The sequence below is a fragment of the Oryctolagus cuniculus genome, chromosome 21, assembly GCF_964237555.1.
Source record: "Oryctolagus cuniculus chromosome 21, mOryCun1.1, whole genome shotgun sequence".
In the NCBI taxonomy this organism is placed as follows: Eukaryota; Metazoa; Chordata; class Mammalia; order Lagomorpha; family Leporidae; genus Oryctolagus; species Oryctolagus cuniculus.
In genome coordinates this window covers 6,167,438-6,186,286 of record NC_091452.1, presented here as the reverse complement: position 1 = coordinate 6,186,286, position 18,849 = coordinate 6,167,438, and the positions used below count along the sequence as shown (strand labels likewise).

The window sequence follows — 18,849 nt, the reverse complement described above, 5'->3', positions numbered from 1 at the left end:
TGCCCAGGATCCTGCTGGGGGCAGGGCAGTCACCGTGATGAGGGGCTGATTGGATGAGGCTGGGCACCGGCACAGGGAGGGGGGCGGGGAGAGAAGGTGCTTGAAATCGGGGGCCTGACAGCAGGGCTGGGAGGGGAATTCAGGACACTGGTGGGACAGCGTGTGCACAGCACAGACCGCGCACCAGGGTATGAACCCACGAATGGCGCGTGGGACACACTGAGGACTCCATAAATAAGCGCTGGGTAAGGAAGTGAGGCAGAGGGATCCTGAGGACATGGTGGGTTTCAGCAAGGACCTTCTGATGAGCGAGGCTGTGAGGCCGTGGTCTCAGCAAACCCCTGGACACAGCTGCTCAGAAGGGAAAGAGCCGCCCCCTTCCTGTAAGATGGAAGCAGCGAGCAGAGGCTCCACCGGGCAGGGCTCCCAGAGCAAGGCCAGCACTATCAGTGCTCAGGTCCGGCAGGCAGACAAGCTCGGCCCTGGCCCCACCACCACACGGGACCACCATGGGGCTCTGACCCCACAGGGCCCAAGTGACCACTCGAGGAACAGTGCTGAGTGCCACCATGCCAACCCTCCCCCACGCCACCTCCCAGCTGCCAAAACACCTTGGGAAGTGAGTTAAAACAAAGCAAAAAAACACCCAAAAAACACAACCTAGCACTCTCCTTAGCACTTGGAGGCCCCTTCACGGCAAGCGCAAAGAACTAGCAATTAGAGTAGAAAACAGCCCACAGCGCCAGCCTAGAGACAGACATGAGGGGAGCATTGCTGTGAGTTGGGGCTGGAGGCCCTGGGATGCCCTGCCCTGTTTCCTTATGGGGAGAGGGGGCCCGCAGAAGGGAGGGGGCTCGCCAGGAGCCAAAGCTAGAGAGGCAGGGTTGGGCCAGGACCAGAACCTGGGGCCCCGTGAGTCACAGGCTGAATCTGGAAAACCAGGTCACGTGCTTTTGGGTCTACAACTCAGTGCCAACCCCATCCCCCACAGACTGGCTGTGGGACCTCACACTGCCCTGGGCCGTCTCAGAGCCGCGGCTTCCTCGTGGCCAAGGATATCCCAACAGTCACCATACAGGGGCTCGGCAGAGACAGAGCTACAGCCCACGCCCCGCACAGCAGGGGCTGGGACAGGAAACCTCCCTGGAGGGAACATCCATCCTCCATCCCCAGAGCTCAATCAGCTGTCTCCCAGCACCTGGGAGAAGCGGAAGACGGGTCCCTGGAGCTCAAGGCGGAGGAGGAGTGGTCACTTCACTCCTTTTCCCCAGCAAAGTCTTGGCAAGAAACAAGGGGATGGGGCACGGGCTTGTGGCTGAGACGCAGGCACAAGAAACAAGCTGGACTAGAAACCCGGAGGCCGCAGGGCTCCTGCCCCCGGCTGGGCGGAAGCAAGAACACAGCATGCGCGTGGGGTTGCTCTCTGGTCCTGATATCACCGCCGACCTGCAGAGCCTCAGCTTCTCCTGGAGGGAGGAGTGCACCCAGGGAGCAGAGCCTTGGGAAACACAGGCCTCAAGTTTCTGGGCCACTGTCTGTGGACCTGGGCAACAAGGAGAGGCCACGGTCCAGCCTCTGCCCACAGCCAGGGCTGGAGGGTAGCGGCGCTGGAGCCTCGCAGCCAGAAGGAACCGTGTCTTCACAGGCAAAACCCCTGTCTGTCCTGCCTTGCGCTCTGGGGGCGGGGAGGGTCAGGCTGAACACTGAGAACAAACAGCAAAAAGCCACCCAGGTGCCTCGTGAACGGGAGAACCCGGAATGGGAAGCCACAGAGCTTCCTATTTAGTGAGGTAAGTCAATCGCTGCAGGAAGCATCATCAATAAACAATCTCCCCCGCATTACTCAGGTGAAGTCAGGTGTGTGGTTTTTTTTTTTTTTTTTTTTTTTTTTTTTTTTTTTTTTTTCTGACAGGCAGAGTGGACAGTTACAGAGAGATGGCAGGAGCCAGGTACTTCTCCTGGTCTCCCATGGGGTGCAGGGCCCAAGGACTTGAGCCATCCTCCACTGCACTCCCGGGCCACAGCAGAGAGCTGGCCTGGAAGAGGGGCAACCGGGACAGAATCCGGTGCCCCGACCGGGACTAGAACCTGGTATGCCGGCGCCGCAAGGCGGAGGATTAGCCTAGTGAGCCGCAGCGCCTGCCTAAGTCATGTTTTTAAAGGCAGGAGACAGCCCTAGTACCTCTGCACCCCTAACCCCGAAGGCCAAGGCGGCCTGCAGGGCCCCAGTTCCGGAGGCCAGTGCCACACGCAGCTGGGCAGTCTTACCTGCAGCTCTGAGAGGCTCCGTCAGCGTCCCCGTCCCGGAAGGAGAAACAGATCACCAGGCTCACAGAAGGATGTCGGGAACTGTGACACATGTGCCAGCATCCTGCAGAGAGAAGCCCAACGAGAAGGGAGGTGAGGCCAGGACGCTGATCACTCCACAGCAGCCGACCAGGAATCAGCAAAGCCGGGGGTCACCCTGAGCTATGCCAGAGAGCAGGAAGCCCCATGGACCAAGAGGTCTAACGGGAGATCTGGATCTGGGTCTCCCATTTACAAGAGAACCAAGTCCCAGGTGCACTGGAGACTCGGAACTGGCGACAGATGCACCTCAGTGTCGCCCAGGGCCCCTCCGCTTAGGAAACTGCTCAGGAAGCTGACCCCCCACCACACAGTGGGCACTCTCTGCCTCAAGCCCGGGCTCTCTCACCATGAGTTCCCTTGGGCTGGGATGACTTCAGCTTGCAGCGGGGAGACTGGAAAATTCAACTACAGGCAACAAAGCAGGCAGCAGAGTGGGAGACACTGGCCTGAGAGCTCTTATTTGAAAGCTGAGAGCCGTCTGACGCCCAGGGCAGGGGCGTGGCCTACCTTCCCAGCAAGCCCCTCCAGCGGACCTTGTGGGTCCAAGTACTCAGAGGCCAGTGGCTTGCACAAAACATAATAAACAAGACAGAGAAATAGATTTGCAGGGATTCCTAAATCTAATCTGCCTTGGGATGACAGAACATTCATAGGGACCCCTGAAGCCACCACCCAGCCAGAGGGACCCAGGACTCACCCGGGCCCACATCACTAGCACAAGACGCATCCTTGTTCGCCCAACCCATTGATAAGACCTTGTCCCTAGGCCCAGAGAGCAGGCACAGCCAAGAAGGCCTTTGGGGCTGGTGACGAGGCAGCTGTCTGCACACTATAAGAAGCTTGGACTGTTCCAGAACTGATGTCCTTCTTCAAGGGGTAAAGCCAGGTACTGGGGCTCCTAAGACAGCAGCCATGCACGCAAGGGGCAAGCAGACTCAACAGAGGCAAAAGTAAAACCAGACCGGAATGTGATAATGGCTCGGGACAACCAAGTGATCAACCGCCAGTGAGCCACACAGGCACAAGTCAGAGGAGGGAGGGAAGGGACTGGAGGTGCAAAGAGGCAGCAAGTCAGAGGAGGGAGGAAGGAGACTGGAGGTGCAAAGAGAGCTGGCTGTGCGCGGCAGTGGGAGGTGTGGTGGCAAGCAGCGCCGCTCTTCACACGCCACCCCACGCTGCCGCACCCACACCCCCAGGGAAGCCTGACTGGAGGGTGCTGTCTCCTCTTTGGGGCTGGCCTTCGGAGACCAGGGCTTCTTGGCTGACCTGCCCTGCCCTTGTCTCCAAGGCTGCAGGACACATCCTCGTGCACACTTGACCCCAGAACAAAAGGTACCAGGTTTCCCTCTGCCGAGAGGCCACAGTTCCCAGGCCCGGGGGTGTCAGGCCTGTCTCCTCTACACAGCAGTGAATGCACAGCTTGCCTGCCTCTATGTGGCCCCCATTGCAACAACTCTTCATTCTCAAGGCAAGGAAACCCATGGAGAGGGTGAGGGTTTGCCCTGGTAACACCCAGCCAACAGTGAGCCGGACTGGGCAGCGAGGGCCCCTCCTCAGTTAGACACCTCTCTGTGAGACAGAAGGTCAGTGATTACTCACACCCTGAAGGATCAGATGGGCACCGGCCAGGAGAGAGAGAGACAAAGGAGGGCCACTGGAGGGTGGGGGTTATGTTCCCTTCCCAAAGCATTTGAAGTCCAGAAAGTGAGTCAGGTGAGCGGAAGGGACCAGCAGGCGGCTACCTGGGGAACAGACCTCAGGGCGAGAGGCAGGAAGTAAAAGCTCAGCTTTCCTCCAGTGACCTCTCACACAAAGGGTGAAAAGTGAATCAGCCACTGCCTGAGGGGAGAGGAAGAATCCTAAGAGCTGAGAGTCCCCCGCTGAGATCCGGTGCTCTGGTCTGGGAGCTGAGGGGGTTCAGGAACCCGAGAAGCACTCGGGGATCAAAAGAGAGCACTTCACACCTTGAGTGCCAAATCCAGGTCCTCAATGAGCCTCTCCAGCGATTTAGAGAACCTGGGGGGCGGGAGGGGGGCAAACAAACGAAAACGGCACCAAGTCGAAAGTGCTTCCTAAAAATCTCAGATGCCCGCGGTTTCAGGCAGTGGAAGAGAATTAGCAAGAGAATCTGTTTCTCTATGTGCTTTCTATTCATAGAGTATCAGTCTCTCCTCATCCCCACCAAATAAATGTCAAACAAACACTTAAAGAATACCGGCTGGCTGGGGCGCCAAGGTAGGAGCCTGCCCAGACGTCCGCGAGCTGGCCCTGCTGGAAAGCCTGAATTCCAAACGAGGGGGTGGTGCCGCCGCAGCCAAACACTGTTGTCTCCATCCCCGTTGACATGGAGACCGAGACAGGTGGCTGAAGAATGGGCAGAGGGACCAGTACACATGGCAGGTGGCACCAGAGCAAGTCGTCCAGGCTGCTGACAGCAGGCCCAGGCCGTGGCCTCCATGTGGAAGTTTTTAAAAGCCGAGATATAATTACGTGTCATGAGGCCCACCCTGTTAAAGCGTAATGGTTATTCCTCTATTTACAAGCTTGTGCAGCCATCCCCAGGACCTAATTCCAGGCATTTTCATCACCCCAAAAGAAACCTTGCAGTAGTTAAGCTACCTCCTGCAGCGCCATATGGGCACTGGTTTGAGTACCGGCTGTTCCACTTCCCATCCAGCTCCCTGCTAACGCACCTGGGAAAGCAAGGAGAGATGGCTCAAGTCCTTGAGCCTCTGCCACCCATGTGGAAGACCTGAAGGAAGCTCCTGGCTCCTAGCTTCGGTCTGGCCCAGCCCTGGCTGTTGCGGACATGGGGTAAGGGAACCAGCAGAGGGAAGCTTTCTCTTTCTGTGTAACTCTGCCTTTCAAATAAATAAATAAATCTTTAAAAAAAATCCATTAAAAAAAAAAAGAAACAAACTATACAAACCAGCAGTAACCCCCTCCTACAAACACACCTCTCGGCTGCCGCCTGCTCTCCTCCCAACACCTGGCAACCACTGATCTGCTTCCTGTCCCTATGGGTTCAGTTATTCTGGACACTCTGTATAAAGGGAAGCACGCACTGTGTCCTTCTGTGTCTAGCTGCTGTCACAGCATCATGTTTTCAAGGTTTCTCCACAGGGCAGCTGTTATCAGAACTTCATTTATTTTTATGACTAAACAAGAGTCCATTGTATTCACAGGCACACTTTGTTTATCCATCATCCACTGATGGACATCGGGACTCTCTCCGCCTTTTGGTTATTGTGAATGGTTCTGTGTGTTTGCATGGACTTTTTTCAGTTCATTTGGGTATACACCTGGGAGTTCCTAATTTGCAAATAAAATATTATCACTTGGGGTGGGTGTTTGGCAGAGCAGTTGAAAAGCCACTAGGGACGTCTATAACCCACGAGGAAATGCCTGGGTTCAAGGCCAGGCTCTACTCTCAATGACAGCTTCCTGCTTAGGCACACCCCAGGGGGCGGCAGGTGATGGCTGTGCCCCTGACACACACAGGGGACACCTGGACTGACTTCCTGGCTTCAGCCTAGCCCAACCCCAGCTGTGACTGGCATTTGGGGAATGAACGAGTAGATGAAAGATTTCTGTCTCTGCCCTGCTCTCTCTGCCTTTCAAATAAGTAAGATTAAAATCCACAAACAATGACACTCAATTTAAATCAAGTAAAACATCTGCATTTTGAAACTCCCAAAACTCAAAGGATAAAACAGGCCTGGGGTAGAAGTGAGATTCTCTCCTGTCCCTGGGACTCAGCAGCCAGTTCCTCTGCCCAGTTTCTGGCTACTCCTTCCAGAGGCAGCGCGTACACACACCCTTTCATCTGAAATGCAGCTTAGAGACAGGCGTGTGGCACAGCAGTTAAGGCACTACCAGGAGGGGCCGGCGCTGTGGCACAGCAGGTAAAGCCACTGCCTACAGTGCTGGCATCCCATATGGGCACTGGTTCTAGTCCCAGCTGTTCCACTTCCAATCCAGCTCTCTGCTAATGAGCCTGGGAAAGCAGTAGAAGATGGCCCAAGTCATTGGGCCTGTGCGCCTGCGTGGGAGACCCAGAAGAAGCTCCTGGCTCTTTGTCTTCAGGTCAGCACAGCTCTGGCCCTGAAGCCATTTGGGCAGTGAACCAGAGGATGGAAGACCTCTCTCTCTCTCTCTCTCTCTCTCTCTCTCTCTCTGCCTCTATGTAACTCTGCCTTTCAAATAAACAAATGAATATATGTAAAAAAAAGACACTACCATGGAAGCCCGTATCCCAAATCAAAGTGCCCGGTTCAAGTCCCAGCTCCACTGTCAGCTCCAACTTCCTGTGAATGCACACCCTGGGAGGCAGCAGGTGATGGCTCAAGTTCTGGGGTCCCTGAACACCCATGTGGAAGACCCAGATGAAGTGCCGGGCTCCCAGCTCTGGCCTGGGCCAGTCAGGTTGTTACAGACATGGGCAGTGAACCAGCAGTTAAAGATCTCTGTCTCTCTAATAAACAAAAGTTGATTGAATGATTTAAGGTAGCTTGCCTGGGAGGGACCTGGCAGCTAGATCAGGCCAGAATCAGCCTAGAGATGGTAGGGAAAGGGCACAGGCCACAGCCCGAGTCCTGTGTCACTGTCGGTGGTCACATGGCTCTAGGAAGCCACTTAGCCTCAAAGAGGCCACAGAGACGAGCAGCTGAGAGGCAGCTGTGGTCTAACATCAGGCTCGGTCACGTCCTGGTTCCAAGGCCTCTGATGAGCCGCTGACCCTCGCTGGGCCTCTGTCTCCGCTTGTACAAAAGACCTGATGCTAGTTCCAACCCCCAGGTCTGCAGCAAAGTGCCCACGAGTTAACCGCAGCGGGTGCTTAGTGCCAAGCCGGGAATACAGTAAGTGCTCAAGCCTTGCTGCTGTCATCACCGCCAAGCTGATTCTCTGGTTCCTCACTGAGAAAACGGAGGTGGGCCCCTCCACACACACAAGACCCCCGGGAAGGCGCCTAGGGTACGGCACCTGTGAGCAGGGGAGGCTCTGGGAAGTCAGGACGGCCGAGCTGCACAGCCACCTCCCCGCGTGCTGCTCCAGGCCCTCCGGCGGCCGGGTCTTCATCCTCTCACCTCCCACCGTCCTCCCACTGCCCAAAGACAGCTCTGAGCCCTCTGCCTGCCAGGCCGAGAGGAAGGACCCGCACCTCGGGCCCCACACCTTGAGCAGCTTGGCTGCATTTCTGACTTCTGGATCTTCCTCTACCTCTACGAACACGCTCCTCTGGAGAGCGAACCTTCTCCTTCTCAGGCCCAGACTGTGGCAGGCAGTGGGGAAGCCCTCAGAGACCTTCAAAGTGGGGAGCCCCCAGTGAGGACCGGAGCATTAGCAGGTCATTAGAAAGCTGTTAGGAGTGATTCCCCTCTCAGCTGGGAAATGGCAAAGGCAGAGACCGGAAGAGCAGGAGAAAGCAACTGAACAATGCTGCCTTGAGCATGCACAAGTTCATGGGGAAAAAAAACACCACACACACACACACACACACACACACACACACCCCAAAAGGGAGTATTCTTAGCCTGCAGCAGTTGGTAGCATTATGTAAAGTCCCATGCCCACAAAAATATCATTTGGATGATAAAAAGTCAAATTTAGCTAAGTACAGAGTGACTAATACTATGAGGGAGGGGCAGCGCCCCCGGTTGCCTGGAGCGGATGCAGCTGGCTTTTAGAGACTTTTGACAAGGAACCGGGGCCTGGTGCGGCACAGAATGACAGATTATGTAATAAGAGGCACAGCCATCAGCAACACAAAACACAGGGCGAGCGCGGCCGCCTTCTCCCAGAAGGGAACAGCTGGGGTCTGGCTCGACCGGCTCCAACAGGGCCTCGTCTGAGGACGCCTGGGCACGGGAACCTGGGCACCGCAGGGGCATCAGCGAGCAAGCCAGGCCTCCCGCGGGTGTGCGTGAGCGAGTCGGTTTTAGGCCTCGTGCAGACTGTTGCAGTGGACTGTGACTTCGGGTGGCCTTCGATGAGCCACCCTCTTGTGGTGTCCCCTTCCCTCCCTTTGAGTCCAGCCTGGGCCCGGGTCCGGTTTCAAGCAACGGAATGGGGTGGAAGCGACACTTTGCCAGGTTGAGAACTGAACACAGAGATGCAAACAGACATCTGTTCAGCAGAGTTCACGGCCGTGTTCACAACAGCTGACAGCTGGGAGCCACCCGAGGACCCACGGATGGATGGATGGATGGATGGATGGATGGAGACAAAGTGGGGTCCATCACACCATGGAATGACTGAGCCTCAAAACGAAGGGGAGGAAACCGACGTGCTCTTTACCACGTGCAGGAACTCTGAGGACGCTCCCCCACATTAAATAAGCCAACCACCAAAGGACAAATGATGCATGACCCCAGCCACCAAGGACAAACGCCGTGTGACCCCATTTGTGAGAGTACCCAGGGTAGTGACATTAGCAGAGGCAGAAAGCAGGCGGGTAGGGGTCAGGGGCCAGTGTTGTGGTGTGACGGGCTAAGCCACCGTCTGTACTCCATCTGGGTGCTGGTTTGAGTCCCAGCTGCTCCACTTCTGATCAGGCTCCCTGCTAATGTGCCTGGAAAAGCAGTGGAAGGTGGCCCAAGTGCTGGTGCCCCTGCACCCACATGGGAGACCTGGAAGAAGCTCCTGGCTCCTGGCTTTGGCCTGGTCCAGCCCTGGCTATTGTGGCCATTTGGTGAGTGAACCAGTGGATGGAAGATCTCTTTCTGTCTCTCCATTTCTCTCTGTAACTCTGCCTTTCAAATAAATAAACAAACGTTTAAAAAAAATGGTAGGGGAGGGATAAAAGGGAATTAGTGGTTAGTGGGAACACATTTCTATTTTTCAGCATGAAAAGAGTTCTATGGACAAATGGTGGTCATGGTGGCATGATAATGTGAATGTACTTAATGCTATATACTTAAAAATGGGTAAACTGATCAATTTTATGTTTTACCACAATAAAAAATGAATTGAGAGCTGATGTGGAACAGTGGGTTAAGCAGCCACTTGCAATATCAGCATCCCATTTCAGAGTGCCGGTTCCAGTCCTGTCTGCTCTGCTTCTGGTCCAGCTGCCTGCTTACACACCTGGGAAGGCAGCCGGTGACGGCCCAAGTGCTCGGATTCCCGCCCCCAACATGGGAGACCCAGTTAGAGTTCTAGCTCCTGGCTTTGGCCTGGCTCAGCCCTGGTTGTTGCAGACATTTGGGGAGTGAACCAGTGGATGGAAGATATCTCTCTCTCTCTCTCTCTCTCTCTCTCTCTCTCTCTCTCTCTCATACACACACAGAGTCCTTCAAATAAACAAATCTTTAAAAAAAGAAGATAAATTGAGAAAAAGAAGGAAGAGGAGGAAACGGTGGCAGTGGCCTGGATGGTTCTGTGCTCTGGGAGAAGCAGCAGCCGTGCAAGAAGTCAGCTGCCTGGGGGTCCCCGAGCTGTGAGGAGCCCAACTGAGCCACAGGGAAGGGCAATGTGGAGGGAGCCAACAGCCCCGCCGGCAGAGCCCAGCGCCAGCACCAACTTGCCAGCCCTGGGCATGGGGCCATCATAGAAATGGATCCCCCGCCCCAAGTCAGGCTGTCCCAGCCGACACCAGAGGAGCAGAGATGAGCTATCCGCACTGAGCCGGGGGGAACTGCCGCTGCAGGAGCCAATAAAAGAGGATGCACTGCCTACAGCCACAGGTGACTGACAGTGGCCGAGTCTCTAATGGGCTTGCAGAAATTTCAGTTTCTAATGTGAGACTTAGGAAGACCTTTTGCACTCTCACATATGAGTCACTGGGAGAAGTTAGCGTGTAAATGAGCCCTGGGAAGAGACTAATTTTCCACCGCTGCTATCCCTCTGGGGCGACTGCTGAAACGAAGCCTGTGCTGTCTCAGACAGCTGCCGGGAGGCCCGGGAACGGCTCCAGCCACCCAACGGAGCAGCCAAGCCGTCCACCCATCAACTCCGGCTGTCACTCAGCCATGTGGTTCTCCATCATCCAGTACAGAGCAGGGATTTGCACACTGGAGAGACGTTGATGGGGTCCCTGATGGGGAATAAGATGCCCCCAGAGTTCCAACTGGCCGACTTGGGACCTCGGTTTCCCCATGTGCCCAGCAAGGTCTGCCCAGGTGATGTCTAAAAGGCCTCTCCATCCGGCTCCAACATTCCATGATGTGATGGTTTTGATGCAAACACACAGCCCAGGGGCCTGTGCTGGGGTTACAGGGCAGAACACTGACTAAGATCCTCACTTGGGTCTCTTTGGATCCCTGGTCCCCTCTCTGTGCTCTGTGTACATCTGCCCACTATTCCACACCATTTCACTGTGGCAGAGCCTGGCCCGATCAAAACTCCTCTTCTGAAACCACACATGTACACCCTGCAGTGCAGGCGAGGTCACTGGTCTGGCTCTGCCAGCAGAGGAAGGACCACCATCCCAGCTCGGCCCCTCCGTGCGCTCTTTCTCTCCAGGCTCATCAGCCAATTGCACAATGGAGACGGCACAGCCACACCTGAAGGGATCCTCAGTCCTTGAGTCAGCGCCTGCATGTCACCCACAAAGCATCCAATTCAACTACAACAAGGGTGAGGGTGAGTCTACTGGCCTTGCTTAACCAAACTGACCCACTCACCAAACTGACACCACTTGACCCAGGAGAGGAACGACTGGCCTGCGGTCACTCGGGGAGACGGACACAGACCAGCTCTGCACCCCGTGATTGCATACCAAGTACTTGAAGGGACCCTGTCCCTGTTCTTCAACACTAACCCACTCTACTCCTCCCCAAAACCTTGCAATGCGAGTTCACTACACTTCCCCCCAAACACAAGATGAACAAAGAAAGAAACCAAACAGAAAGGAGAAAAATCTACACCAAGACTCCTAACAGAGGACAATCTGAAAAGAAAGTGAGTAACAGTCTCAGCCTTATGCTCCCTAGTAGGCAAGGCAAAGAGGGAAATAAGCTGGGTCACAGAGCTCTTGCCAGCAACAGAAAACACTGGTTCACGGTGAGGGACAGGTGCTGTGTTGGGGAGGGGGACACGTCTGCGGGGTCACTGTGTGAGGGCTTCGATGTCTGGACAGGAGGCCCCGAAGCTGGCCGCCTCCAGGACACAAGGGCAGCTTTGCAGCCCTGCCTGTGGCCTGACTGGCTCCTGGCGGAGAGCTCCTCAGAGCAAGGCTTCCTCCTTGCTAGTGTCAACATGGCAGCGCCACAGTAATGATGGAAAATATTTGCATACCGCACCCGCGATGGGTTGTTTGGACCATCTGGCTACTGGATGCGGTAAGTGTTGTCAACACATGGCCCTTCCACGAACACTGCGCCTGAGCACGGTGGGGGCCGGGCTGCAGGGACTGGAAATGGTGCCACATCGCCCACCACGGGGAGCCCGAGGCCATCTTCCGCTGCCGTGTCTGTGGCCCACGCCCACGGTCAGCCTCAACCGCCTGCAGGTCAGCAGCAAGCCTCTCCAGTGACCACCCCCTGACCTATCTGGGCTCAGGACTGATAATTACGGTCTAACTTCCCTTTATCAAGGGCTCTTTAGTGCTCAAGTGCCACCAACAAGGCTCGTCTCGGCAAGACAGCTCTGCTCCACGGCTGCCTGGGGGACTCCTCCCGTGATCTCAGGGGACGGCCAGGAACTCTCAGAGGCAAACGCAGCTCAGTTCACTGGCTTCTACCCGCGCTGTCACACTCAGCAAGGAGGGACCGGGACCGGGTGCCACGACTCCAGAAGGGTGGAGGATGGTGACCCTAACCTCAGCCAAGTCAAAGTTGCTCCCCTGCTCCGTTCATCGTGAGACGCCACTGAGTGTTCATTCCAGGCTGAATGCAGAGACGTTCCGTCCCGGGTTGACAATACACACTTTTTCCTTTTCTTCTTTTTTAGTCTGTGTAGGGTGGGTTGTTTTATTGTTATTTTCTTAATTTTAGTAAGAGGGAAAAAGTTCCACCGGAGCCTGCTCAGAAGCAGCAATTTCCTTAATGAGAAGCCTGCACTTGCCACCCACGAGGCTGTGTCACCACGGCAGTCGCGTGGCCCTGTGACGGTGCTGAGTCGTGTCACCACCTTGACGGCTGAGTCGAGGGCCGCTCATCCCAGGTGTTGGCGAGGACGGCTGGGTCTGCTCCACGAGAGCTGGCAATGCCTGCAGGGAAGGCCTGGCGTTGCTCCTCTCCAGTGGGAATTCATACATTTCAGTTCTCTGCGAATTCAAACATCCCAACACAGGGCATTCTGGGCCTGGCTGTAGCCATCCTAGGTTCAAGAGCCAGTGCCAGGGTAAGGGCGGCACACCAGTGAAGATGCTTCCTGGGACACCCACATCCCCCGTCAGAGAGCCTGGGTTTGAGCCTTGGCTCCGCTCCCAATTCCAGCCTCCTGCTAACGCGTAGCCTGACCGGCAGCAGCTGATGGCTCCAGTAGGGAGTTCCCAGCTCCTGGTTTCGGCCTGGTGCAGCCCAGCCCCGCCCCAGTCATTGTGGGTATCTGGAGAGTCAACCAGGGGATGGAAGACTCTTCTCTTTCAAATACAATGAAAACAAATAAATAAATATATTTTTGAGAGAGTCAGTGTCGGCTCTGCAGGGCTACGCAAGCTTGGGGGGTCAGTTTGCCCCTGAATCTCTTGGTTGTGAGGTGAGGACAAGGCTCTAAGTAGCTGTGTCGTCTACCAGGCATGGTAGCCCACGGAGGGCCACTGGTCTTCTTCCAGACTAGGGCTCCTCTCTCTGCAGCAGGCTGAGGCCCTCAGACTTCACTGACGGAGACAGGATGGTGAAAAAGTCGAGCCCTTGTCTCCTCGTGGCAGGAGGCTCCTTCACCATCAAAGGCGGCCCGAGGCCAGAGTGACAGCCGGCTCATGGCTACACCCTCCAACAGCACCGGGAGTTAGCAGCTGCCTCTCCCGAGAATAATTACAACCCCGATGACACCATCACCGCTGAAACACCGGCACCTCTGGGAAGCTGATGGCCTTGCAGAGCCCAAGCTGGATCTTCGTGGAGCTCCTCCTTGCCAGGCAGACCCCAGAGGCCCCACAGAAGTGTCCGCCTGAGCACAGACATTCACACCACCCTGCAGGACTTCCTCGTCTTCCCAAAAGGGACTTTGTGCCCATTATTAAATACTAACTCCCGGGACTGGCGCCATGGCTCACTTGGTAATCCTCCGCCTGTGGCACCGACATCCCATAGGGGCGCCGGGTTCTAGTCCCAGTTACTCCTCTTCCAGTCCAGCTCTCTGCTGTGGCCCGGGAAGGCAGTGGAGGATGGCCCAAGTGCTTGGGCCCTGCACCCACATGGGAGACCAGGAGGAAGCACCTGGCTCCTGGCTTCGGATTGGCGTAGCTCCGGCCATAGTGGCCTTTTAGGGGGTGAACCAATGGAAGGAAGACCTTTCTCTCTGTCTCTCTTTCACTGTCTAACTCTATCTGTCAAATAAAAAAAAATTAAAAAAAAAAAAAATACTAGCTCCCCAGTCCTGCTCCCTGCCTCCTTTGTCCCTGGTCATCTACTGTGAATGGCAGCTCTTTAGAAGTAATGCCTTACTTGGAAGAAAATGTTTTAATATGACAGTTCTGTGAGATCCAAGCCCACTGAGGTTCTCCAGGGCCCATGCGTGTTCCCCACACACAGGTCAGCTCAGGCCACTGGGAGCCAGAAAGAACCTGGCGCATCTCAGACACTCCGTGACAGACGGACGGAGGAGGGGCAGGGCAGCTGCTGACCCTTCCCCCTCCCCCATCAGGAAGGAACCTCCTAGACCACAACCTGACTGTCGGAATCCAGACCCCAAGCTGCGGCCCCTTGCTCTGCCACGCTCAGGCGGGCGGCTGTTGACGTCAGACCTCCGCGGAGCCTGCTCTCGGCAGAAAAGGCCCTTGGCAGAGGAGTGCTCTCCAGGTTTTCATTTTACTTAAAAGCTCTTCCTTGCCTGGGGATTTGAGGTTAAAAACCATGGCCTCGCACTCACATACTGCAAGTGGGAGTGCAAATGGGCACTACCTCTATGGAGAGCAATGTGGGAATACCGATCACAACTAAAGAACAGCCCTCGACCCAGCCACTGTGCCTCTGGAAATTTACTCCATGGATAGGAGAGGACCTGTCTGCATGAAAACCAACGAGGCAGAGCATCCCTGCAGGGCTGCTTACTTGTCATCTTCTACAAGACCATCACGGAACCACTTTAACACCGGAGGGTCCCTCCGTCGGCAGAAGCCCAAGTCCTGCGTGAGAAGAGCCAGGCGACTCCACATGAACCACGAGAACTTTCTCCGGCACTTAAGGATGGTAAGTTCAAAAAAACCAGATGCCAGACATAAGACTGTTGCAACATGCATTCACATTTGCATAGAATCTTTCTGAAACAGGACACGCGCGTGTGCGCACACACACACACCACCAGCAAATAGCCCTGTCTCTGGGAGGAAAGCAGAGATGAACACAGAGTGGGAGAGGCCTCGTGTTTTCCTGCAGACCAACCCCCTTCAATCTGGTACAGGAGCAATGCGGTACTCCCACAAACAACTTCCTAGCGGCCACACAGGATCTGCGCTGCGTACTTTGCTACTTAGCTGTAATTGCTGGGTTCCACAAATCCAGGGGGCATCTGACTTCTCCTTGGAACCTGGTGCGATGTCATGTACAACTTTTTGAATGTTTTGTAATTTCTTTCGAATGAAAGATCGAGCTACAGTAGAGAAAGCATCTGAAACACAGTGTTTATGGAATACTAGAAAACTGAGAGTCCTGAACTGGTGGGGAAGGAAGAGATCAGTGGGAACAGGAACTGACTGACATCTAAATACAAAAAGCGGATTTGGTAAATGTGCCAATTACACTGGCAGAGTAATTGGGCCAGTGGTAAAAGTTTAACAGGAGGCTTTTTGTTTGTTTTTAATTTTAGAGGCAGGCATTGTAGTGTAACAAGATAAGCCATGGCTTGGGGTACCCGCACCTCATATCCAAGCTTCCTGGATTAAAGTTCCAATCTCTTCCCACTGAGCTTTTTGCTAATGGGCCCGGAAAGCAGCAGACGATGGTTCAAGTGCTTGGGTCCCTTCTCCCTGGGTGGGAGACCAGGATGGAATTTCTGGTTCCTGGCTCTGGCTTGATCCAGCCCCTACCATCTGGGGAGTGAATCAGCAGATGGAAGATATTTCTGACTTTCTCTCTCTGGCTTTCAAATAAATAAATAAAATGTAAATTGTGATAACTATTGTATATTTTTAAAAATTCCAACATTCAGGGGCCACGGTTGTGGCACAGCAGGTAAAGCCATCATCTGTGGTGCCGGCATCCCATATGGGTGCTGGTTCATGTCCAGCTGTTCCACTTCTGATCCAGCTCCTGCTGATATGCCTAGAAAAGCACCAGAAGATGGCCCGTGTCCGTGGGCCTCTGCACCCATGTGGGAGACTTGGATGAAGCTGCAGGCTCCTGACTGGACCAGGCCAGCTCCACCTGTTGCGGACACTGGAGGAGTGAACCAGCAGATGGAAGACATCCCTCTCTGTAACTCTGCCTTTCAAACAAACAAATAAATAAATAAATCTTAAGAAACAACAACAGGTCGGCGCTGCGCCTCACCAGGCTAATCCTCCACCTGCGGCGCCGGTACCCCGGGTTCTAGCCCCGGTCAGGGCGCAGGATTCTGTCCCGGTTGCTCCTCTTCCAGTCCAGCTCTCTGCTGTGGCCCAGGAAGGCAGTGGAAGATGGCCCAAGTGCTTGGGCCCCTGCACTCGCATGGGAGACCAGGAGAAGCACCTGGCTCCTGGCTTCGGATCGGCACAGAGCCGGCCATAGCGGCCATTTTGGGGGGTGAACTAATGGAAGGAAGATCTTTCTCTCTGTCTGTCTCTCTCACTGTCTAACTCTGTCAAAAAAAAAAAAAAAAAAAAAAAAAAAGACAAAAAGAAACAACAACAACATTTAATGCTTCTTTTCCAATAGTAGAATGCAAAGAAAATAATGAATGGCCCAAATAATTCTAAGATACCTTTTTTGGACCCACACTGCAGACTTCTAATTCTATAAAACCCATCCTGATGGGATCCTAAAAAGCCAGAAAGTAGACTTGAAAAACCATCAGGGACAGGCGTCTGGCCTGGTTCTTAAGATGCCAGGCAGGATACCCACATCCCATGTTGGAGGTCTTGTACTTAAATTCTGACTCTGTTTCCAACCGTAGCTTCCCAGCTTCCTGCTTATGCAGACTCTGGGAGTCAGCAAGTGGGTCCCTGCCACCCAGCAGGGAACCCTGGATTGAGTTCCCAGATTCTGATGTCAGCCTGACCCAGCCCTGGGGAATGAACAGAGGAGGATGGGAGTTTCTCTCTCTCTCTCTCTCTCTCTCTGTGTGTGTGTGTGTGTGTGTGTGTGTATGTGTCTCGGAAATAAGAAAGTAAAAAAGCCAATCAGATTCTCCAGGAAGTTGATCCGTAGACTGGCTTGGGAACTCTTGCCCTATTAACCTCTCTGATGCTTGTCTTACTCCTGGCCCTGACCCAGCCTGTCAAGCAGGCTGACAGCAACCTGGACTTTGGAGAAGTGGGCCAACCAGCAGGTCAAGAACACCAAGCCTCAAGGAAAAATTGTCAGAACCCAAGGATGTTAGCCCTAGAATTACACCCACACTCTTAAGTGTTTGTGCAAAACCACACTGAGGAAGGAAAAGAAAAGGAAGCAAGGGGAGAGGAGAGTGATCAGAAAGGAAGTAGAGGGAGGAAAAGTATTTGGAAAGGAAGAAGGCGGAGGGCAGGGCCACCTAAAAGGAAGTGGAGGAGGGGCTTGTCAGAAAGGAAGGGAAGGACCGGTGCTGTGGCACCGCTGGTGAAGCTGCCATCTGCAATGCCTGCATCCCATATGGGTGCCGGTTCAAGTCCTGGCTGCTCCACTTCCCATCCACTCCCTGCTGATATGCCTGGGAAAGCAGCAAAGGATGGCCCAAGAGCTTGGGCCTCTGCACCCATGTGGGAGAACCAAAGGAAGCTCCTGGTTCCTGGCTTCGGACCGGCCCAGCCCCAGCTGTTACAGCCACTTTGGGAATGAACCAACAGATGGAAGACCTCTCCCTCTGTCTCTCTGTCTTCTCTCTGTAAGTCTGACTTTCAAGGAAATAAAATAAATCTTTAAGACAAAAAAAAAAAAAAAGAAAAGAAAAAAGAAAGAAAAAAAAAAGAAATAAGGAGAGGGGAGAGCGATCAGAAAGGAAGCAGAAGGAGGGGAAAGTAGACAGAACGGAAGTAGGAGTTCTCTGCTGTGGCCTGGGATAGCAGCAGAAGACGGCCCAAGTCCTTGGGCCCCTGCACCCACGTGGGAGACCCGGAGGAAGCTCCTGGCTCCTGGCTTCAGATCAGCACAGCTCTGGCCTTTGCAGCCAATTGGGGGATGAACCATTGGATGGAAGACCTCTTTCTCCCTCTCTGCCTCTCCTTCTCTCTTTAATTCTGACTTTCAAATAAATAAATAAATCTTATTTAAAAAAAAAAAAGAGGTTCTCTTGTCTTAAAAAAATAAAATGAAATAAAAAAAGAAAGGAAGTAGGGAGGAGCTTGTTGTCATAAAGGAAGTGGGGGAGGAGCTTGTAGGAAGTAGGGGGAGGAGTTTGTTGTCAGAAAGGAAGTGGGGGAGGAGCTTGTAGGAAGTAGGGGGAGGAGTTTGTTGTCAGAAAGGAAGTGGGGGAGGAGCTTACAGGAATTAGGGGGAGAAGCTTGTTGTCAGAAAGGAAGTAGGGAGGAGCTTGTTGTCATAAAGGAAGTGGGGGAGGAGCTTGTAGGAAGTAGGGGGAGGAGTTTGTTGTCAGAAAGGAAGTAGGGGAGGAGCTTACAGGAATTAGGGGAGGAGCTTGTTGTCAGAAAGGAAGTAGGGAGGAGCTTGTTGTCATAAAGGAAGTGGGGGAGGAGCTTGTAGGAAGTAGGGGGAGGAGTTGTCAAAAAGGAAGTAGGGGAGGAGCTTACAGGAATTAGGGGGAGGAGCTTGTTGTCAGAAAGGAAGTAGGGAGGAGCTTGTTGTCAGGAAGGGAAGGGAGCAGCCTGGAGAAGTGAGGGGAGGGGACAGTCATCAGAAAGGAAGTGGGGGGAGGGAAGCCTTGTCAGAAAGGAAGTAGGGGGAGGGGGGAACTGTCAGAAAGTAGGGGCCTGATGGGCTCAGCCTGTGAACATCTGGCGGATGCAGCCATCTGTGGCCTCCCTATCATGACCCCAGAACCTCACCTGGGTTGTGTAAGCCTCCATCAGCTGAATCGCCCAGCCATTCCTCAAAGGCTGAATTATCCCTGGTGCTCCTGGTGACTGAAAGACAGGCAGGGGGCTGGCACTGTGGCACAGTGGGTTAAAGCCCTGGTCTGCAGTGCTGGCATCCCCTATGGGCACTGGTTTGAGTCCTGGCTGCTCCACTTCCGATCCAGCTCTCAGCTATGGCCTGGGAAAGCAGTAGAAGATGGCCCAAGTGCTTGGGCCCCTGCACCCGCGTGGGAGACCTGGAAGAAGCTCCT

The 18,849-nt window shown here is 54.3% G+C and overlaps 1 protein-coding gene across 1 annotated transcript in view; it reads right to left on the bottom strand.

Moving 5' to 3' along the window:
• Positions 1 to 18,849, bottom strand: part of MPHOSPH9 (M-phase phosphoprotein 9) — a 171,761-nt gene that overhangs the window by 68,677 nt on the left and 84,235 nt on the right. Inside the window, exon 24 of the mRNA XM_070066113.1 lies at positions 2,269 to 2,371. The gene's annotated coding sequence lies outside the window, so the exon portion shown is untranslated. The remainder of the gene's footprint in view (positions 1 to 2,268; positions 2,372 to 18,849) is intronic.